At 43.9% G+C, this 23,900-nt stretch overlaps 1 protein-coding gene across 3 annotated transcripts in view; it reads left to right on the forward strand.

Annotated features, from left to right (window-relative positions):
- LOC133615246 (phosphoribosyl pyrophosphate synthase-associated protein 2) overlaps positions 1-23,900 on the forward strand; it is a 183,766-nt gene that overhangs the window by 82,698 nt on the left and 77,168 nt on the right. Inside the window, exon 1 of one of the 3 annotated variants that reach the window (XM_061973695.2) lies at positions 19,156-19,303. The exons of the other annotated variants lie outside the window; for them this stretch is intronic. The gene's annotated coding sequence lies outside the window, so the exon portion shown is untranslated. Of the gene's footprint in view, positions 1-19,155; positions 19,304-23,900 lie in introns of those variants that run through there. 3 annotated transcript variants of the gene reach the window in all.

Below are 23,900 nucleotides of genomic sequence, written 5' to 3' on the forward strand. Positions count from 1 at the left end.
AAACTGTACATATGTTCGATCTATGCATTGTTGTTATTATTAACATTGGCCTTTACCTGAGAAGGGATTCTGGGTGAAGTATGCATTGAAGTACACTGCCACCAAGTGGTCACTTTAGTGGAATACAACTTTTAGAAGAAATGTGAAGCCACAGACAAGCATCCATCCATCCATTTCCTACCGCTTGTCCCAGCATACAGTTTAATATTATATTTATTTGGAGATCTAAATGGGTTTTTTTTGCAGTGTTTTATTTTTTATTCAGCCTTTATTTAACCAGGTAAAAATCCCAGTGAGATCAAAGATCTCTTTTCCAAGGGAGACCTGGCCAAGAGGGCGGCTGCAAGGTTACATTAAAAACAGTAACCACGTAAAACATCACATTTACAACATTAAAACTTGCTCACATAACACATGTGCATACAGACAAAGTAGACTGCAGACCTTTCACAGAAGCTTTAAAGGCCTACTGAAATGCCATTTTCTTATTTAAACGGGGATAGCAGGTCCATTCTATGTGTCATACTTGATCATTTCGCGATATTGCCATATTTTTGCTGAAAGGATTTAGCAGAGAACATCGACGATAAAGTTCGCAACTTTTGGTCGCTGATAAAAAAGCCTTGCCTGTACCGGAAGTAGCAGACGAGTAGCGTGACGTCACAGGTTGTGGAGCTCCTCACATCTGCACATTGTTTACAATCATGGCCACCAGCAGCGAGAGCGATTCGGACCGAGAAAGCGACGATTTCCCCATTAATTTGAGCGAGGATGAAAGATTCGTGGATGAGGAAAGTGAGAGTGAAGGACTAGAGGGCAGTGGGAGCGATTCAGATAGGGAAGATGCTGTGAGAGGCGGGTGGGACCTGATATTCAGCTGGGAATGACTAAAACAGTAAATAAACACAAGACATATATATACTCTATTAGCCACAACACAACCAGGCTTATATTTAATATGCCACAAATTAATCCCGCATAACAAACACCTCCCCCCTCCCGTCCATATAACCCGCCAATACAACTCAAACACCTGCACAACACACTCAATCCCACAGCCCAAAGTACCATTCACCTCCCCAAAGTTCATACAGCACATATATTTCTCAAAGAAAACCGGTCTCACTGTTCACCTGGACATCTACACACTACACCAACAGGAATACAGAGATGCCCTCAACAATGCACACACTTCCCACTACTCCTCCGTCATACAATCCGGCAGCAACAACCCCAAGATACTCTTCTCTACCGTAAGCAAACTCCTCAAACCCATGGACACCACCACCACCTCATTCACCACCAGCAAATGTGAAGATTTTTTATCATTTTTTCAATCAAAAATCAACACCATCCACTCTGAACTGGCCGCCTCCTCTCCCACCTTCTCCACTACCCCTGATCATGCCCCCCCTTTACTCTCCAACCACCCACTCAACTTCTTCTCCGAAATCACCACAACTGACCTATCCTCCATAACTTCTGGTATGAAAGCCTCCACCTGCATCCTCGACCCAATCCCATCCACTTTAGTCATAGCCTGCCTCCCCTCACTCTCACCTCTCATCACCACTATAATTAACTCCTCCCTATCCACTGGCTCTGTCCCTCCTGCCCTCAAGCTGGCTGCCATCACCCCCATTCTCAAGAAACCCGGTCTCGACCCCAACTCCCCCAACAACTACAGGCCCATCTCCAACCTCCCCTTCCTCTCTAAAATTCTCGAACGTGCAGTTGCCTCCCAAATCAAATCCCACCTTCACCACAATAACCTATACGAAAAGTTCCAATCCGGCTTCCGCTCACTCCACAGCACAGAAACTGCCCTCCTCAAGGTCACCAATGACATCCTCCTCTCCGCTGACTCTGGTTCCCTCTCCATCCTCATCCTCCTCGACCTCAGTTCTGCCTTCGACACCATCAACCACTCCATCCTCCTAACACGCCTCCACTCCTCCCTTGGTTTATCCGGCACTGCCTTCTCCTGGATGAAATCCTACCTCTCTGACCGTCAGCAATTCATCTCAACCAACAACTGCACCTCCTCCACTGCCCCAGTCACCCACGGCGTCCCCCAGGGCTCAGTACTTGGCCCCCTACTCTTCACCATCTACCGCCTACCCCTCGGTCAGATCCTCCGACACCACGGCCTTCAATTTCACTGCTATGGCGACGACACACAACTATACATTTCCACCACGACCATCACCACAGCCACCCACTCCACCCTCACCACCTGCCTCACAGACATAAAAACCTGGATGCAAAAAAACTTTCTAAAACTCAACTGCAACAAATCTGAAATAATTATCATTGGCCCCGACTCCCTCACTCGCTCCACTCAGGAATTTTCATTAAACATCAACGGCTCCCTTGTCACTACCTCCACCCACATCCGCAATCTAGGTGTAATTTTCGACCCTACCCTTTCACTCCTCCCCCACGTAAACCACATCACCAAAACTGCATGCTTCCACCTCAGAAACATTGCCCGTCTCCGGCCCTCCCTCACATCCTCTGCTGCCGAAACCCTCATCCACGCCTTCATCTCATCCCGGCTAGACTACTGCAACAGCATCCTCTACGGCATCACCTCCAAAACCCTCAACAAACTGCAATACGTCCAGAACTCTGCTGCCCGCCTGCTCACCGGAACCCGCTCCAGAGAGCACATCACACCTGTCCTTCATGACCTCCACTGGCTGCCTGTCAAATACAGAATCACCTTTAAAATACTCCTCACCACCTACAAGGCACTCCATAACCTGGCACCACCCTACCTCTCTGACCTCCTCCAGCCACACGTCCCGTCCCGTTCCCTCAGGTCTAGTGATGCCGGCCTCCTTGAGGTCCCCAAGACCAGGCGCCGAACCTGGGGCGACAGGGCCTTCTCCGTGGCTGCCCCCCCCCCCCCCCCCCCCCCCCCCCACACACACACACACACACATGTAAAGCGACTTTGGGTATTTAGAAAAGCGCTATATAAATCCCAGGTATTATTATTATTATTATTATTATTTCCCCAAAATCCCCAAAGTTACGTACGTGACATGCACATAGCGGCACGCACGTACGGGCAAGCAGCTGCATGCGTACTCACGGTACCGCGTCTGCGCATCCAACTCAAAGTCCTCCTGGTAAGAGTCTCTGTTGTCCCAGTTCTCCACAGGCCAATGGTAAAGCTTGACTGTCATCTTCCGGGAATGTAAACAATGAAACACCGGCTGTGTTATCTGGCACAACAATCAGGGGGTGCATTCTACGGCGGGGGTGCGTTATCCGGCACAACACCTGCCGCAATACACTGCTTCCCACCTACAGCTTTCTTCTTTGCTGTCTCCATTGTTCATTGAACAAATTGCAAAAGATTCACCAACACCGATGTCCAGAATACTGTGGAATTTTGCGATGAAAACAGACGACTTAATAGCTGGCCACCAAGCTGTCCCAAAATTACCTCTACAATCCGTGACGTCACGCGCAGGCGTCATCATACCGAGACGTTTTCAGCAGGATATTTCGCGCGAAATTTAAAATTGCACTTTAGTAAGCTATTGGCATGTGTTGCAATGTTAAGATTTCATCATTGATATATAAACTATCAGACTGCGTGGTCGGTAGTAGTGGGTTTCAGTAGGCCTTTAAACTCATTCAATGTAACAAGGGTTTGAAGTTGAATATTCGATTGTAGGTTGCCCAGTTCAGTTCTTACTTTGGGGACGACAAATTGCAGAACATTCATTGAACGAAGATTGTGACTTCCTTGTTTCTTTGTTAAAAGACAAGACAGATAAGATGGAGTGATACCCAGAATGGTTTTGTAGATGAACACATACCAATGATTGAGGCATCGAGCACATAAAGATGTCCAGTTAACCATTGAGTATAAGACACAATGGTGAGTAAGGGGAGCGCAGTGTCAATTGTGACTAACCACAAATAGACAAAGCCTATAAAATGCCTACTTTTGACAGTATAAACCCGATAATATGCCTCTTACAGTTCTTCAGCACATTTTAAAATCTGTTTTAGACATTAAGAAAGAAGTATACAGTAGTGTACTTTAGGACTGCGAATCTTTGGGTGTCCCACGATTCAATTCAATATCGATTCTTGGGGTCACGATTCGATTCAAAATCGTTTTTTTTTTTTTTCGATTCAACGCGATTCTCGATTCAAAAACGATTTGTTTTCGATTCAAAAGGATTCTCTATTCATTCAATACATAGGATATCAGCAGGATCTACCCCAGTCTGCTGACATGCAAGCAGAGTAGTAGATTTTTGTAAAAAGCTTTTATAATTGTAAAGTACAATGTTTTATCAACTGATTGCAATAATGTAAATTTGTTTTAACTATTAAATGAACCAAAAATATGACTTATTTTATCTTTGTGAAAATATTGGACACAGTGTGTTGTCAAGCTTATGAGATCACTGTGACACTATTGTTCATTTTTATTTTTATAAATGTCTAATGATAATGTCAATGAGGGATTTTTAATCACTGCTATGTTGAAATTGTAACTAATATTGATACTGTTGTTGATAATATTCATTTTTGTTTCACTACTTTTGGTTTGTGTTTGTGTCTCCTCTCAATTGCTCTGTTTATTGCAGTTCTGAGTGTTGCTGGGTCAGGTTTGGTTTTGGAATTGGATTGCATTGTTATGGTATTGCTGTCTATTGTTTTGTTGGATTGATTAATTAAGAAAATAAAAATGGAAAAAAAAAAAAAAAAAAAAAAAATCGATTTAAAAAAAATGAGAATCGATTCTGAATCACACAACGTAAGAATCGCGATTCGAATTCAAATCGATTTTTTTCCCACACCCCTTGTGTATTTACAAAACATGCAGTTGCACGACATCCCGTCTTGTCAAAGTATCTTCCTGCTGGAAAATATTGAGACCCGAGACTGCTGGTTTCATAGCTGCAGCACGCTTGGTCCACCTGCAGATAGCACAATGGGTTACCTTCTGAATAATAATGATTAAAAAGTGAAAGCCGAGAGAAGAAACCAGCTAAAAAGTAATATTAAAATGTTACTGTACATCTGCGTAACGCAACAAAGGTCAAGTGCAAAACCAAGCACTTAATGGGCAAATATCAAAAACAAGCAAATGCTCCGAGACAGTCGTAAATAAGTCCATAAAAGCGAGTGCCGTCGAATGATTAATTTTTCAAATCATATAAATCAGTGTTTCTTAACCATAGGGCCTAATGTTGGGCTGTGAGCGCCCCCGAGAGGGCTGGGAAAAAATATCTGTTTCTCAGCTGTGGTCGTACGGGCCGCAGCGGTACTCAGTTGTAATACACTTTTCCACCACTTGTGGCGGTAGTGACTATATCAAACAAACAGAAGAAGTCTGGGGCTCGTCATCGAAGACATTGTTAAGTGCAAAAATTATGACTAAAATGGTGAATGTTTATTTGCACTTTAATTTTATTGACAGTTTATTAAAAAACATTTATTATTATCATTTATCATTAATTTAGTTAGAATGTATTTTAGCACTGCGTAATTGTACGTAAAATTATTTTTCGTCAGTTTTTGAGTCCCTTCTTTTGCAGTATATTTGATTAGTATTTATTTTTGTAATCAGCTTGAGCTAAGCCTTGATAATAATATTTGTGATTAACAAATGCTTTCATATCATTTGACCAGGTTGTAAACTGTAATTAGGTTCGAATTAGAATTATTGATTGATTACTGAATACACATAAAATCAAGAGTAAGATTATTATTAATTACTGTTAATATTTGTGTCATATTTTGTGCTAAATTTAACGTGTTAACTCAGGGGTGGCCAAACCTTTTGACTTGTGGGCCACAATGAGCTAAAAAAAATTGGCCGGGGGACAAAAGTCGACTGCATGTAAAGTAACTATATATATATATATATATATATATATATATATATATATATATATATATATATATATATAGTTACTTTACATGCAGTCGACGTGCGGTGAGGTTGATGGCTGGTGAGGCACTGACTTCATCACAGTCAGATTTACAAACATATGAGCCCTAAAGAGTATCTTATTCACCATTTGATTGGCAGCAGTTAACGGGTTATGTTTAAAAGCTCATACTAGCATTCTTCCCTGCTTGGCACTCAGCATCAAGGGTTGGAATTGGGGGTTAAATCACCCAAAATTATTCCCGGGCGTGGCGCCGCTGCTGCCCACTGCTCCCCTCACATCCCAGGGGGTGATCAAGGGATGGGTCAAATGCAGAGGACAAATTTCACCACACCTAGTGTGTGTGTGACAATCATTGGAACTTTAACTTAACTTTAACTTTACACATACAAACTGTAGCACACAAAAAAGCACATTTAATTTAAAAAAAAACGTTATTATGGTCTTACCTTTATGTAATATATTGGGTTGGAGGAAATTACCAGGCGAGGTGATGAAGTACGTCTCTTTACTGTAGACTTCAGAACAGACTCAACTCACTTGACGTCAGGTGCGCAACACCACGTAAATCGTTGGCCAACCAAAAAGTAACCACAGTACGCTATAGCCAACATTAACCAGGAGATGGCAACAGACAAACATAGATCACTCTATTACATTTCTCCCCTTTTAGAAATGTAGAAGTTACTCAATAGAAATAAACAACCCAACCAAAAAATGCAGCAGCTCAATAAGAAGCCAAAAAGTGCAAAAACAATAATGTTCGTGTTGGAGGAGTTGTGAATGAATGAAATATGAAATGCAGTCTGCAGGTGTACCTAATGTTGTGGCCCTGCAGTCATTCACAACTCCTCCAACACAAACATTATTGTTTTTGCACTTTTTGGCTTCTTATTAAATAACTTTTTTAAATAGATTCAATCTTGCTCGTGGAAAGTTTAAGTGTGGGATTTAGTTGATATAACACTCCCGTCAGGGGGTGCATTCTACGGCGGGAGTGCATTCTCTACCACCAGGAGGCGGGATTACTGCGAGCCTCACACAGTGCGTCTTCGCAGCAGTTTTATGATTGCTCAGCACAAGAAATACATTACACACATACAGTTGTTGACAAAATACACTGTACATTATATATCTCAGCTAACTAAACTATGGAAATGTATAATATAATTCATATAGCAATACGGTCTCACTGCACAGCAGGCCAGCAGTTAGCTGAGTCCGCAACTGGCTGCTGATCACCGCACCGTCTCTTCTCAGTATTTGAACGGCAAATGTGAAAATTCAGCGATTTTGAATAAAAATAATCTAAAACTGGTGAAGTTAAATGGAAAATAACTTTATTGTATATTCACTGGATACATTTAACAATTTAATAATTTTTTTTTCTTTTTACATTTTTTTTCTTTCCATGATGGCAGGTGAGGCCCCACCTCACCTGCCTCCCCTGACTGCACGTCACTGATATATATATATATATATATATATATATATATATATATATATATATATATATATATATATATATATATATATATATATATATATATATATATATATATATATATATATATCCATCCATCCATCCATCCATTTTCTACCGCTTATTCCCTTTGGGGTCGCGGGGGGCGCTGGAGCCTATCTCAGCTACAATCGGGCGGAAGGCGGGGTACACCCTGGACAAGTCGCCACCTCATTGCAGGGCCTATATATATATATATATATATATATATATATATATATATATATATATATATATATATATATATATATATATATATATATATATATATATCTGTCTAACATATATACGAATATATACATAATATGTGTTTTGTGATCAATCGCATGAGTTAAAGCATTAACTTTGACAGACCTAATAAAAACACAACATTTTCATGACTAACCTCCTTCCTTTACCTTGAAGCTATCGTTAGCCACTCTGAACGGTATTACCACATTACAAAATGAAAACTAAACTGACCTTCTTGAAACTTCTCTTACCTTTGCTTTGTTCCCGATGAAAGAAGCGCCACTTTTTATGTCAGTCCATTGTTTGGGGTTACATTACACTGAATTATTTCCAACAGAAACAATTATGCTTTCCCTATGAAGTTGATTTCATCAGTAAATTTCATTTTTGCCAGGGTGTCTAAAAATGTCTCGTACTAAAAGCTTTATAACTGCGGTACTATATCATAGCTGTTGTATTGATTTTCATCATACCATCTTTTACATGAATACTTAATGTGTTGACCATGTATTTGCCAGTAACTGGTTATGTATCATTGTAGAGGCATAAACTGAGCACTTTAAAGCAGGGGTTCTTAACCTTTTTGGGGCCCAACTTTTCCACTCCAGAGAGGCCCTGGGGCCTGTTACGGTTTGTACAGGGTAAGAAGACGGCACAGACAGGAGGGATGTCGTTTTAGCTCTATTTATTATTTTTATATATATATATATATATATATATATATATATATATATATATATATATATATATATATATATATATATATATATACAAAAGTATGGAGTATGAAACAAATCAAAATGTGTATGTGTGCGACTATGTGTGGATATTAACTAAAGAGTAGTGTTGAGCGAGGTGCGGAAGTCCAAGGGGGGGCAAGACAAGGTCGGAGGTCCGTGAAACAGGCAGGAAGTCGGGGGCAATAGCGAGGCGTCAAAGTCTGTGTCCAGGCGGAATGTCGAGATCCAAGAGGCAGCCAGGTAAGCAGAGGGAATACGGAGACACAGCTTGTGACGCGGGAACGGAGGTACGCTGCTGGAAGGCGACAAGGAGGACACGAGACAATTTAACACGATGGGGGAGAAACACAGAGAGAGAAAGAGTGCATAGAGCTTGCTAGGTTCGGCTTACTGTACAGGACAGGTTGCTACGTTCTGGCCCCGGATAGCAGGTTGTGATGGTTTAAAAAGGCAGATCTTCTCATCAGCGACAGGTGCGTTAATTGCTGGCGATTGATTGTAGCTGCTTGCTGCATCCGGACTGGCGCACGGATGAATGCGCAGTGGTGTGCGCCCGGGCCGTGACAGGGCCCACTCAAATATTAACACGAAATTAGTAATCTTACTCTTGATTTTAATCGTGTTCAATAATTATATCCTATAGTTTAACAGGATAAGCCAATATATACAAAAGAAGGGACTCATAAAAAATAATGAAAAATAAATCTTCATACAATTTTGCAGTGCTACAATAAGTCAATTCTAACTAAACGTATAATAATTGTACGGGAGCCTGTAAAGGACTGTATATTACCTTGGGGGATGCTCTAATTTTCACTATTTACCCAATAATCTAGTCTAGGAGAGAGTGAGAGGAGACAACTTATTTAGTTAAACTATTTACTATATACCATATAACATACAATAATTACACTCATACACTCATCACCACTCACACGCTACCTCCCCAATAGAACCTCCCGCACTAAACCAATTACACAACACACACACACAGTCCAACCTGGGCCCCTTGGCTGGGCCAGAAGATAGTCTGTTGTGGTCCTGTTGTATCGTTGGTGCACGTAGGGGTGGGGTGGGGTGAGTTGCAACTGCTGGATACCAAGGGGGCGTTGGAGAGGGGGGACACCTCCCGTTGTAGAGAAGAGAAGAGAAGAGAAGGGGGGGGGGGGCTCGGCCGTGCTTCCTCTTAGCTCGCCTCACGAGTTCAGTCTGGCGCGAGAGGAGAACCAGCCTCGTCCTGGGTCACCTCTCTGTCGACTAGTCCGTGAGCGCGTGCTATTAACACTCGTACCTCGCGCTGTCCACTTCCCTCGCAGCAATGTAGCCACGATAGCACACAACTAAACTATACAATGTTCAAACTCGCTCTCCAAACAGTATAACAGTCACAGGGGAGAGTGTCTCTTAAATAAACTTAATGCAAATGTGACTGAACCTGGCGTTCGTGAAGTCACGGTGCAGCAAACAAACACAGGTGCGAGCTGCGGTGAGCTAACTAGCGGTTAGCATCAGTGTTGGGACTAACGCGTTACAAAGTAACGCGTTACTGTAACGCCGTTACTATCGGCGGTAGCTAGTAATCTAACGCGTTATTTTTTATATTCAGTAACTCCGTTACCGTTACTACATGATGCGTTACTGCGTTATTTTGCGTTATTTTTTATGAAGTATCGGCTAGAAACTGAGAAGATCTGAGTGTTGCAGCGCTGCTGAAGAGGCGACAAAAAAGAGGCGCGCCGCGCGCTGTCTGTGTGTACGTGTGTGTGTGTGTGTGAGTGTGTGTGTGTGGGAGGGGGCGTGTCTGTGTCTACTATCAAGACGTCATGGCGAACCCCGAAGCCGAGTTTCTTAAAATGGAGATATTTTCAGTAAGTTTCTTTTATCGACCACAAAGAAAAGAACATTTTAGTTGAATGTAAGTTTCAAATATGCTGAAACAGCGACAAAAACAACATGCTTCGACGAAGCTAGTAAAGAGACACACACTTCACCTCCACCTCCAACAGCGGCTGGATTTTAATGAGGCACTGCACACTGAAGGTACACACACTCTGTCAATTCTCTTATATACTCTTTCATTTTAAACTTTTAGAGTGTTTGATTATCACATCACTCTAAATGTTTAGACTATAAAGTTCACAAACATAAAGAAGGATACTAGTGGGCCAGGCTAATATTTCCTTTTCTCTAAACTAAGTGGGGAAATGTGTAGAGTGTTCTGGGCTTCAGACATGATTTTATTTCAGAATTCCTTGAGAAAACGCCTGGTTAGGCTTTGTGTATGTAGTGTGTGCCTTTCTTGTTTTACAGCTATGTTGTAATTATGCTGTTTGTTACTTATGTATGTTAAGTTGCAGCTATTTAAAATAGTTTTGTCAATTTGTTCTGGTCTGAAACAAATTCGCCCTTTAAAACATATCTTTGTCTTTGTGTGTTGTATGTAGAGCACATTGCTTAGCAGAGTTCAGTGATGCAAATGCATGTCAAGTTGATCAACAGATTGTATTATTCTCCAGTGCAATAACAGTACTAAAATGAAGGCTAAAAGGGCATTAAATGGGGCCTTAAAAATAAAAAAAATATATATATAAGTAACTAAATAGTTACTTTTCACAGTAACGCATTACTTTTTGGTTTAAGTAACTGAGTTAGTAACTGAGTTACTTTTGAAATAAAGTAACTAGTAACTGTAACTAGTTACTGGTTTTCAGTAACTAACCCAACACTGGTTAGCATGCGCTTCACCTCCTACTGGCAACGTGAAGCGCCCAAATGTCCTTAAACGTAAACTAATGTACTAACTGTCATTAATGACGCACTTAAATAAGAAGCATAGAGTAGTTACTTCTTCGATCTGCAACTATGGTGAACTCTATCTCCCGTGTAATACTACCGACGCTCCGCTGCCTGTCAATGCTGGAGCTCTTTTAACGCTTTCCTACCTGCCGGCGGAAACGGAACTGCCCGTAACCATGGGAACCGTAACCGTAGCAACGGTTAAACAACTTAACGAAAATACATTTCACCTTCCCAAACAACACATATGAAATAGAAATAAATAATAATAATTAATCCCTTAACAGAAATGATCTATCTATAGAACTAAAAGGGACAATTTACACATATATGAAAACCTTCAGAACAATAATGATATATGTTTTTTAATTAAACTGTCAATAAAAGTAAAGTGCAAATGAAAATAAAGCTTCACCACTTTAGTCCACATTTTTGCGCTAAAGTAACTTCTGTATGACTTTAGGTCCAGATTTCTTCTGTTTGTTTGACATTGTCATTACTGCCGCAGGTGGTGGGAAAATGTATTACAAGCCCTCTAGGGGGGTGCTCGCAGCCCAAAAATGGACCCTGGCCCTATGGTTAAGAAACACTGCTTCAAAGTAATCTTTAATTTAACTTGTGATTAAAGGAAGTAATTAGGTAACTTGTCTGGGGACCGAATTGCAGCCCGGCAGCAAATGTGGATTTCAGCTGGGTTTTTCTTGACACATAATGTTTAAAAGTTTTAATGTTACTACACATGTGGTCACCTTGCTTATTATTTTATTGTTATTTCTGTATTGATGTATGTTCCCCCTTTGCAAGAAGAATAGCGAAAATGAATGTGACGTTCAGGCTAAAATTATTAATTTTGCATTTTGATTAATCACAGTAAATGACTTACATAAACAATCTGCATTTATACTAGGGCTGTCAAAGTTAACGGGTTAACTCAGGGGTGGCCAAACCTTTTGACTTGGGGGCCACAATGGGCTAAAAAAAGTTTGACCCGGGGCCAAAGGTCGACTGCATGTACATCACATGGACAAAGATAAGACCTCCTAGAGGAAAGTTCTGTGGTCAGATGAAAAAAAGATTGAGCTGTTTGACCACGTTACCCAGCAATATGTTTGGAGGAGAAAAGGTGAGGACTTTAATCCCACGAACACCAAGCCTACCATCAAGCATGGTGGTGGTAGTACAAACCCCGTTTCCATATGAGTTGGGAAATTGTGTTAGATGTAAATATAAACGGAATACAATTATTTGCAAATCATTTTCAACCCATATTCAGTTGAATATGCTAAAAAGACAACATATTTGATGTCCAAACTGATAAACATTTTTTTTTTTTTACAAATAATCATTAACTTTAGAATTTGATGCCAGCAACACGTGACAAAGAAGTTGGGAAAGGTGGCAAAAAATACTGATAAAGTTGAGGAATGCTCATCAAACACTTATTTGGAACATCCCACAGGTGAACAGGCAAATTGGGAACAGGTGGGTGCCATGATTGGGTATAAAAGTAGATTCCATGAAATGCTCAGTCATTCACAAGCAAGGATGGGGCGAGGGTCACCACTTTGTCAACAAATGCGTGACCAAATTGTTGAACAGTTTAAGAAAAACCTTTCTCAACCAGCTATTGCAAGGAATTTAGGGATTTCACCATCTACGGTCCGTAATATCATCAAAGGGTTCAGAGAATCTGGAGAAATCACTGCACGTAAGCAGCTAAGCCCGTGACCTTCGATCCCTCAAACTGTACTGTATCAACAAGCGTGTAAGTGTGTAAAGGATATCACCACATGGGCTCACGAACACTTCAGAAACCCACTGTCAGTAACTACAGTTGGTCGCTACATCTGTAAGTGCAAGTTAAAACTCTCCTATGCAAGGCGAAAACCGTTTATCAACAACACCCAGAAACGCCGTCGGCTTCGCTGGACCTGAGCTCATCTAAGATGGTTTGGTTGGTTAGGTTTGGTTGATATCAGGACTTCAGTCATCAACAATTGCATCATCAGAGAAATGGACATTGAAACAGTGTGGGTCTGACTTGGTAGGATATGTACAGCGAGCAGTGAACATAGTAAATTCAGAAAGCATAAGAACAAGTATATACATTTGATTATTTACAATCCGGGGAAGGTGTTAGTCAAGGGTTGAAGTTGCCTGGCGGTGTTCTTTTAGTGCGGTTTTGAAGGAGGATAGGGATGCACTTTCTTTTACACCTGTTAGGATGGCTACCAAAAGTGCCTTATTGCAGTGAAACTTCCCAAGGGACATGTAACCAAATATTAACATTGCTGTATGTATACTTTTGACCCAGCAGATTTGGTCACATGTTCAGTAGACCCATAATAAATTCATAAAACAGGGGTAGGGAACCTATGGCTCTCGAGCCAGATGTGGCTCTTTTGATGACTGCATCTGGCTCTCAGATAGATCTTAGCTGACATTGCTTAACACGATAAGTTGTGAATAATTCATCCAACGCCCTTGACGCGAATCCCTTAGGGGTGTTGGACGGCTGGGCAGTGCCCGAAGAGCTGCAGCCCGCCACCGTAGCCCCCACTCCCTCCCCTCTGTTGCAAGTCTCGAGTTGTATGTTGTAACACGTATATGTGCTTTGCTCTGGAGTTGTTCTGTGACCCTGTACACTGTTTGCACGGGTTTGTGCTGAAAAACAAAGTTTTGTTGTACTTGGGCAATAACAATAAAGACCTACCTACCTACCTACCTACCTACCTAATTACCAGTGACGTGCGGTGAGGTTCATGGCTGGTGAGGCACTGACTTCATCACAGTCAGATTTACAAACATATGAACCCTAAAGAGTATCTTATTCACCATTTGATTGGCAGCAGTTAACGGGTTATGTTTAAAAGCTCATACCAGCATTCTTCCCTGCTTGGCACTCAGCATCAAGGGTTGGAATTGGGGGTTAAATCACCAAGAATGATTCCCGGGCGCGGCGCCGCTGCTGCCCACTGCTCCCCTCACCTCCCAGGGGGTGATCAAGGTGATGGGTCAAATGCAGAGGACTCATTTCATTACACCTAGTGTGTGTGACAATCATTGGTACTTTAACTTAACTTTAACTTTACACATACAAACTGTAACACACAAAAAAGCACATTTAATAAAAAAAAAAACGTTATTATGGTCTTACCTTTACTTATAAATGAAGTCCATGCGCAGCTCCTTTTGAACAAAAGCATCGATAACTTGTTTATAGAAGTCTTCCTTATCTTTCTTCAGTTTTAAAAGTCTCTCTGTCTCGATGGAGATCTTCCTTTAATTATTACCTCCTGCTTCGATTGAAAGTCCAGTTTAGAAAAGTGTTTTATTTTAGATATGTAATCCTCCATGTTAAAAGTCCAGGCAAGAGGAAAAAATAAACGATCGCTGCTAACTGTTGCTGCTTGTTGTCACTTCTTCTGCAGCCGAGTAGTCGCAAGAATGATCTCTGGGATCACTAGCGCCCTCTACCACCAGGAGGCGGGATTACTGCGAGCTTCACCCAGTGCGTCTTCGCAGCAGTTTTATGATTGCTCAGCACAAGAAATACATTACACACATACAGTTGTTGACAAAATACACTGTACATTATATACCTCAGCTAACTAAAGTATGGAAATGTATAATATAATTCATATAGCAATACGGTCTCACTGCACAGCAGGCCAGCAGTTAGCCGAGTCATTGCGCAATCCATGGCGAGGCTCAACTGGCTGGTGACTCACCGCAAGTCTCTTCTCAGTATTTGAACGGCAAATGTGAAAATTCAGCGATTTTGAATAAAAATAATCTAAAACTGGTGAAGTTAAATGGAAAATAATGTTATAGTATAATCACTGGATACATATAACAATTTAATTAATTTTTTTTCTTTTTACATTTTTTAATCTTTCCATGATGGCACGTGAGGCGCCGCCTCACCTGCCTCCCCTGACTGCACGTCACTGCTAATTACGCTGGTAATCAGTGTCAAAATATAAAACAATCTCATGCATTTATATCCGTCCATCCGTTTTCTACCGCACCTGTTCAAGAAGTCGCATTAATGGTAAGAAGTATTTTATTTATTATTAGTTAGCTACGGTGATCACCAATGATCCTAGGAGCTATGTTGTCCGGGGGCTTTCATGCCCCCTGGTAGGGTCTCCCAAGACAAACAGGTCCTAGGTGAGAGATCAGACAAAGAGCAGCTCGAAGACTTCTATGGGAATGAAACAGCAAAGACTCAGATTTCCCTCGCCCGGACGCGGGTCACCGGGACCCCCCTTTGGAGCCAGGCCCGGAGTTGATGGCGAGCGCCTGGTGGTTGGGCCTGTCCCCATGGGGCCCGGCCGGGCACAGCCCGAAGAGGCAACGTGGGTCACTCCTCCGATGGGCTCACCACTCATGGGAGGGGCCATAGAGGTCGGGTGCATTGTGAGCTGGGCGGAAGCCGAAGGCAGGGCACTTGGCGGTCCGATCCTCGGCTACATAAGCTAGCTCTTGGGACGTGGAACATCACCTCGCTGGGGGGGAAGGAGCCTGAGCTAGTGCGCGAGGTAGAGAAGTTCCGGCTAGATATAGTCGGACTCACCTCGACGCACAGCAAGGGCTCTGGAACCAGTTCTCTCGAGAGGGGTTGGACTCTCTTCCACACTGGCGTTGCACGCAGTGAGAGGCGACGAGCTGGGGTAGCAATTCTTGTTGCCCCCCGGCTCAAAGCCTGCACGTTGGAGTTCAACCCGGTGGACGAGAGGGTAGCCTCACTCCGCCTTCGGGTGGGGGGACGGGTCCTGACTGTTGTTTGTGCTTACGCACCAAGCAGCAGTTCAGAGTACCCACCCATTTTGGATGCACTCGAGGGAGTACTAGAAAGTGCTCCCCCGGGTGATTCCCTCGTCCTACTGGGTGACTTCAACGCTCATGTTGGCAACGACAGTGAAACCTGGAGAGGCGTGATTGGGAAGAATGGCCGCCCGGATCTGAACCCGAGTGGTGTTTTGTTATTGGACTTTTGTGCTCGTCACAGATTGTCCATAACAAACACCATGTTCAAACATAAGGGTGTCCATATGTGCACTTGGCACCAGGACACCCTAGGCCGCAGTTCCATGATCGACTTTGTAGTTGTGTCATCGGATTTGCGGCCTCATGTTTTGGACACTCGGGTGAAGAGAGGGGGCGGAGCTTTCTACCGATCACCACCTGGTGGTGAGTTGGCTGCGTTGGTGGAGGAGGATGCCGGACAGACCTGGCAGGCCCAAACGCATTGTGAGGGTCTGCTGGGAACGTCTGGCAGAGTCTCCTGTCAGAGAGAGTTTCAATTCCCACCTCCGGAAGAACTTTGAACATGTCACGAGAGGTGCTGGACATTGAGTCCGAATGGACCATGTTCCGCGCCTCTATTGTCGAGGCGGCTGATTGGAGCTGTGGCCGCAAGGTAGTTGGTGCTTGTCGTGGCGGTAATCCTAGAACCCGTTGGTGGACACCGGCGGTGAGGGATGCCGTCAAGCTGAAGAAGGAGTCCTATCGGGTTCTTTTGGCTCATGGGACTCCGGAGGCAGCGGACAGGTACCGACAGGCCAAGCGGTGTGCGGCTTCAGCAGTCGCAAAGGCAAAAACTCGGACATGGGAGGAGTTCCGGGAAGCCATGCAAAACGACTTCCGGACGGCTTCGAAGCGATTCTGGACCACCATCCGCCGCCTCAGGAAGGGAAAGCAGTGCACTGTCAACACCGTGTATGGTGCGGATGGTGTTCCGCAGACCTCGACTGCGGATGTTGTGGATCGGTGGAGGGAATACTTCGAAGACCTCCTCAATCCCACCAACACGTCTTCCTATGAGGAAGCAGTGCCTGGGGAATCTGTGGTGGGCTCTCCTATTTCTGGGGCTGAGGTTGCTGAGGTAGTTAAAAAGCTCCTCGGTGGCAAGGCCCCGGGGGTGGATGAGATCCGCCCGGAGTTCCTTAAGGCTCTGGATGCTGTGGGGCTCTCTTGGTTGACAAGACTCTGCAGCATCGCGTGGACATCGGGGGTGGTACCTCTGGATTGGCAGACCGGGGTGGTGGTTCCTCTCTTTAAGAAGGGGAACCGGAGGGTGTGTTCTAACTATCGTGGGATCACACTCCTCAGCCTTCCCGGTAAGGTCTATTCAGGTGTACTGGAGAGGAGGCTACGCCGGATAGTCGAACCTCGGATTCAGGAGGAACAGTGTGGTTTTCGTCCTGGTCGTGGAACTGTGGACCAGCTCTATACTCTTGGCAGGGTCCTTGAGGGTGCATGGGAGTTTGCCCAACCAGTCTACATGTGCTTTGCGGACTTGGAGAAGGCATTCGACCGTGTCCCTCGGGAAGTCCTGTGGGGAATGCTCAGAGAGTATGGGGTATCGGACTGTCTGATTGTGGCTGTCCGCTCCTGTACGATCAGTGTCAGAGCTTGGTCCGCATTGCCGGCAGTAGGTCGGACACGTTTCCAGTGAGGGTTGGACTCCGCCAAGGCTGCCCTTTGTCACCGATTCTGTTCATAACTTTTATGGACAGAATTTCTAGGCGCAGTCAAGGCGTTGAGGGGATCCGGTTTGGTGGCTGCGGGATTAGGTCTCTGCTTTTTGCGGATGATGTGGTCCTGATGGCTTCATCTGGCCAGGATCTTCAGCTCTCACTGGATCGGTTCGCAGCTGAGTGTGAAGCGACTGGGATGAGAATCAGCACCTCCAAGTCCGAGTCCATGGTTCTCGCCCGGAAAAGGGTGGAGTGCCATCTCCGGGTTGGGGAGGAGACCCTGCCCCAAGTGGAGGAGTTCAAGTACCTAGGAGTCTTGTTCACGAGTGGGGGAAGAGTGGATCGTGAGACCGACAGGCGGATCGGTGCGGCATCTTCAGTAATGCGGACGCTGTATCGATCCGTTGTGGTGAAGAAGGAGCTGAGCCGGAAGGCAAAGCTCTCAATTTACCGGTCGATCTACGTTCCCATCCTCACCTATGGTCATGAGCTTTGGGTTATGACCGAAAGGACAAGATCACGGGTACAAGCGGCCGAAATGAGTTTCCTCCGCCGGGTGGCGGGGCTCTCCCTTAGAGATAGGGTGAGAAGCTCTGTCATCCGGGGGGAGCTCAAAGTAAAGCCGCTGCTCCTCCACATCGAGAGGAGCCAGATGAGGTGGTTCGGGCATCTGGTCAGGATGCCACCCGATCGCCTCCCTCGGGAGGTGTTTAGGGCACGTCCAACCGGTAGGAGGCCACGGGGAAGACCCAGGACACGTTGGGAAGACTATGTCTCCCGGCTGGCCTGGGAACGCCTCGGGATCCCCCGGAAAGAGCTGGACGAAGTGGCTGGGGAGAGGAAAGTCTGGGCTTCCCTGCTTAGGCTGCTGCCCCCGCGACCCGACCTCGGATAAGCGGAAGAAGATGGATGGATGGATAGTTAGCTACAGAATAACAATGTTATTAAAAATAATAAGAGACCTATTATACTCTAAAAATGTTGGTCTTACTAAAAAATGCACGCATTTAGTTACATTCGGTGTTAAAAAATATTATATGGCTCTCACGGAAATACATTTTAAAATATTTGGGTTTCATGGCTCTCTCAGCCAAAAAGGTTCCCGACCCCTGTCATAAAAGAACCAAACTTCATGAATGTTTTTTGTGACAAACAAGTATGTGCTCCAATCACTCTATAGCCAAAAAACAAGAGTTGTAGAAATGATTGGAAACTCAAGACAGCTATGATATTATGTTCTTTACAAGTGTATGTAAACGTCTGACCACGACTGTATGTTCCCCGTTTGCAAAAAGAATAGCAAAAAATGAATGTCACGTTCAGGCTAAAATTGTAAATTGTGGCGACTTTTGTGAAAGCCTTCGACATCCCAAGGCGAATCGATAAGTTATTTGCGAGGACACTATAGTTTACCAGTGCACCTGAACGCGCCTTCAGACCTGGCTTGTTTCCATTGTCTCGCCTGTGATTGGTCGAGCTGGTCCGTCCTTCTGAACTGATCGGCGCAAGCAGATGGAGTAGAGAAATAGGCTGAAGGAGAGGCTCGAACAATTAAAACCCTGTTGGTTGCGGGACGGTAAACGAAGCGGACACAAACTGGTAAGAAGTTTAATGCAGGTTTATTCAATTTTTGACGGTAGAAACTCGCCTCACGGCATAATGTATACTGTCTATGTGGTGCGTTCAGGAGCTTCGACGCGACTCGATAATGTGTCGCGCGTGTTGAACGTTAGCCAACGCAGATGTTGTCGCCGTTACTGCAAGTGACTCCAAATTATACTACTTTACTGTTTAAAACAAGTTGTACCCGCGTGGAAAAACACCCCGACTCGTGTTAAAAATGCAACCAAATGTATAATAACAGCGCGTAAATACGGTTGCTATGCAGCTAGCTTAGCGCCAGCGAGAAGCTAATAGGGTGTCCATGATAAATGAATTAAGATCACATTTGTGAGCGCGTGACGTCACTAAGGGAAGCCGCCAGGTCCAATTTAGTTTGAATATAATAACTAAGTTCCCTAGTGACATGTTTGTCGTCACGGAAGCAGCACATGTTTACTAAAAGTGTCTGAATGATGGTGAAATGCTGACATCTCTTAATTGACAGGAGTGGAAAAACATACACGTGACTCAGCGTCTGTATATTTGAATAGCCTGAGGGTGTGTTTGTGTTGTTACTATTGTCACTGCCAACACCACCACGTTTGGAAAAAACCCTTCGTTTATTGGGTTATATATTTATTTTTTTCAATTAATTTGAATTTTTGAAATATACATAAACGATTTGTCATCAGCATGCGACTGTTAATTGTTCTTGTTTGCGGATCACTCGGCCCTGCTGGTATCAGACAGGGACAAGTCACAGGTGGAGAAAATCCTCAGTACTGAACTCTGTAGAATTTGCACCTGACTCGCTGACAACAAGCTATCCATACACTTAGGTCAGGGGTCGGCAACCTTTACCAGTCAAAGAGCCATTTTGACCAGTTTCGCAAATTATAGAAAACAATGGGAGCCGCAAAATTTTTTTGAAATTTTAAATGAAATAACACTGCATACAAAGTTTTCTTTGTGCTTTGTGCTATGTATAAACCAGGGGTCTCAGACACGCTGCCCACACCTTTTATATGGAATTTGAAAGCTGGTGCGGCACGCGGGTTTTAAATGAATGGCGCTTGTCAGCGTCATGCGTGCCGTGATGGTACAGCATATAGCACCCACTACAACCAGCGTGCCTGATCAGCCACACGTTGTATGGTGTTTCCGCTTGCTCACGTAGGTGACAGCAAGGCATACTTGGTCAACAACCACACAGGTTACACTGACGGTGGCGGTATAAAAAAAACTATAGCACTCTTACTAATAATGCGCCACACTGTGAACCCACACCAAACAAGAATGACAAACACATTTCGGGAGAACATCTGCACAGTAACACAACATAAACACAACAGGACAAATACCCAGAATCCCATGCAGCCCTAACTCTTCCGGGATACATTATACACCCCCGCTACCAAACCCCGCCCACCTCAACCGACGCACAGAGGGGGGGTGGGGGGTTGATGTGTGAGGGAGCAGGGTTGGGGTGGGGGCGGGGTTTGGTGGTAGCAGGGGTGTATAATGTAGCCCGTAAGAGTTAGGGCTGCGTGGGATTCTGGGTATTTGTTCTGTTGTGTTTATGTTGTGTTAAGGTGCAGATGTTCTCCCGAAATGTGTTTGTCATTCTTGTTTGGTTTTGGTTCAAAGTGTGGCGCATTATTAGTAAGAGTGTGAAAGTTGTTTTATATGGTCACCGTCAGTGTAACCTGTGTGGCTGTTGACAAAGTATGCCTTGCTGTCACGTACGTGTGCAAGCAGAAGATGTATATTGTATAATAAGTATTGGGCTGGCACGCTGTTAATACAGATTGTAGAGAGTGCCATATGTTGTACCATTATGGCACACCCTTATTATAGCTGTAAGGGTGAAAATCAATGAATATTAATCCCGGGAGTTTTCTGCGAGAGGCACTAAAATCCGGAAGTCTCACGGGAAAATTGGGGGTTCAGCAAGTAAGCTGCTGAGCCGCATCAGAGTGATCAAAGAGCCGCATGCGGCTCCGGAGCCGCGGGTTGCAGACCCCTGACTTAGGTAAAACAGAATCCATCCTATTTGGGTCCCACATCAACCTTAAAGGCCTACTGAAACCTACTACTACCGACCACGCAGTCTGATAGTTTATATATCAATGATGAAATCTTAACATTGCAACACATGCCAATACGGCCGGGTTAACTTATAAAGTGCAATTTTACATTTCCCGGGAAACTTCCGGTTGAAAACGTCTATGTATGATGACGTATGCGCGTGACGTCAATAGTTGAATCAGACATTTTGGAATAGGTCGGTCTCCAGCTTAAATCGTCTTTTTTCATCGCTAAATTCCACAATATTCTGGACATCTGTGTTGGTGAATCTTTTACAATTTGTTTAATGAACAATGGAGACGGCAAAGAACAAACCTGTAGGTGCGATCGGTGTATTAGCGTCTGGCTACAGCAACACAACCAGGAGGACTTTGACTTGGATAGCAGGCGCACTATCCGACGCTAGCTGCCGACCGCATCGATGATCGGGTGAAGTCCTTCGTCGCTCCGTCGATCGCTGGAACGCAGGTGAGCTTCGGTGTTTATGAACAGATGAGAGCTGGCGTAGGTGGAGAGCTAATGTTTTTAGCATAGCTCTGTCGAGGTCCGTAGCTAAGTTAGCTTCAATGTTAGCAACAGCATTGTTAAGCTTTGCCAGGCTAGAAAGCATTAACCGTGTAGTTACAGGTCCATGGTTTAATAGTATTGTTAATTTTATGTCTATCCTTCCAGTCAGGGGTTTATTTCTTTTGTTTCTATCTGCAGTTAAGCCCGATGCTATCACGTTAGCTCCGTAGCTAAAGTGCTTCACGGATGTATTATCGTGGAGATAAAAGTCACTGTGAATGTCCATTTCGCGTTCCCGACTCTCATTTTCAAAAGGATATAGTATCCGAGGTGGTTTAAAATACAAATCCGTGATCCACAATAGAAAAAGGAGAGAGTGTGGAATCCAATGAGCCCTTGTACCTAAGTTACGGTCAGAGCGAAAAAAGATACGTCCTGCACTGCACTCTAGTCCTTCACTCTCACGTTTTTCATCCACAAATCTTTCATCCTCGCTCAAATTAATGGGGTAACCGTCGCTTTCTCGGTCCGAATCGCTCTCGCTGCTGGTGTAAACAATGGGGAAATGTGAGGAGACTTTCAACTTGTGACGTCACGCTACTTCCGGTACAGGCAAGGCTTTTTTTATCAGCGACCAAAAGTTGCAAACTTTATCGTCGATGTTCTCTACTAAATCCTTTCAGCAAAAATATGGCAATATCGCGAAATGATCAAGTATGACACATAGAATGGATCTGCTATCCCCGTTTAAATAAAAAAAAATCATTTCAGTAGGCCTTTAAGAAAGTCAGTGACTTCACTATAAAAGTGGGTAACATTGTTATCACCAGGAAATATGAGGTCACCTACCTAGGTTCCATTCTAGAGGCTATTCTTTCCTGTGATAAAATGGCAACCAAGGTAATCAAAAAGGTCAACCAACGAACAAGATTTCTCTATAGAATCTCGTCTCTGGTCAACAAAAGCACCATGAGGGTTCTGACGGGAACTCTCGTTCAACCCTTTTTCGATTACGCATGCACCTCCTGGTACCCTAGCACCTCCAAAACCCTCAAATCTAGACTCCAAACATCCCAGAACAAGCTAGTCAGATTACTTCTAGACCTCCACCCCAGATCACACCTCACTCCTACCCACTTCTCCAAAGTGGGCTGGCTCAGGGTGGAGGACAGAGTAAAACAACTTGCACTGAGCCTAGTCTATAAAATCCGCTACACCTCCCTGATACCGAAGTACATGTCAAACTACTTCCTTAACGAACGTCAATAATTCAATGTATACACCCTGATGATTATCTTGTGTGATGACTGTATTATGATGATAGCGACTTAAACAAGTTGAAAAACTTATTGGGGTGTTACCATTTAGTGGTCAATTGTACGGAATATGTACTTCACTGTGCAACCTACTAATAAAAGTCTCAATCAATCAATCAAACATCCAGCATCAGGCATTCCTATCCATTACATCATCTTTGCATACATCATACATCTACATCTATATCCCGATGCCACCCCTCCCCCACCCTGTTTATTGGGTGTTTAGCTACATAATTGAAAGGAACAGTCTAACACCTAAGTCTCAAAGTCAAGGCCCGCGGGCCAGTTCCGGGCCGCAAATTAATTTTCTTGGGCCCCCGGGATGATATTTGATTAGTATTAGTGATGGGTCCGGCAACACCGATGCATCGGCGCATGCGTCGAGCTTATAGAGCAAAACCCTGTGTCGGTGCGCATACCGCTTTTAGAAAGTCACGTGACTGATCATGAGCTGTTTCGGTCACGTGACCGATACGCGAACTGTTTCGCACTGACGCCTCCTCTGTGCCCTGTGAGCGGGTCTTTTCTACAGCCGGAGAACTAATAACTAAGAAGAGAAAGCGTCTAAAATTTAATACGTTGGAAAAACTGTTTTTTAAAATAAAATAAAAATGTGTAAAAAAAATAAATACAAAAATTCCCAGTCCACAAGCATCCTCATTCACAACACGTTCTCTTTA

The sequence above is a fragment of the Nerophis lumbriciformis genome, linkage group LG22 (assembly GCF_033978685.3).
Source record: "Nerophis lumbriciformis linkage group LG22, RoL_Nlum_v2.1, whole genome shotgun sequence".
Taxonomy (NCBI): domain Eukaryota; kingdom Metazoa; phylum Chordata; class Actinopteri; order Syngnathiformes; family Syngnathidae; genus Nerophis; species Nerophis lumbriciformis.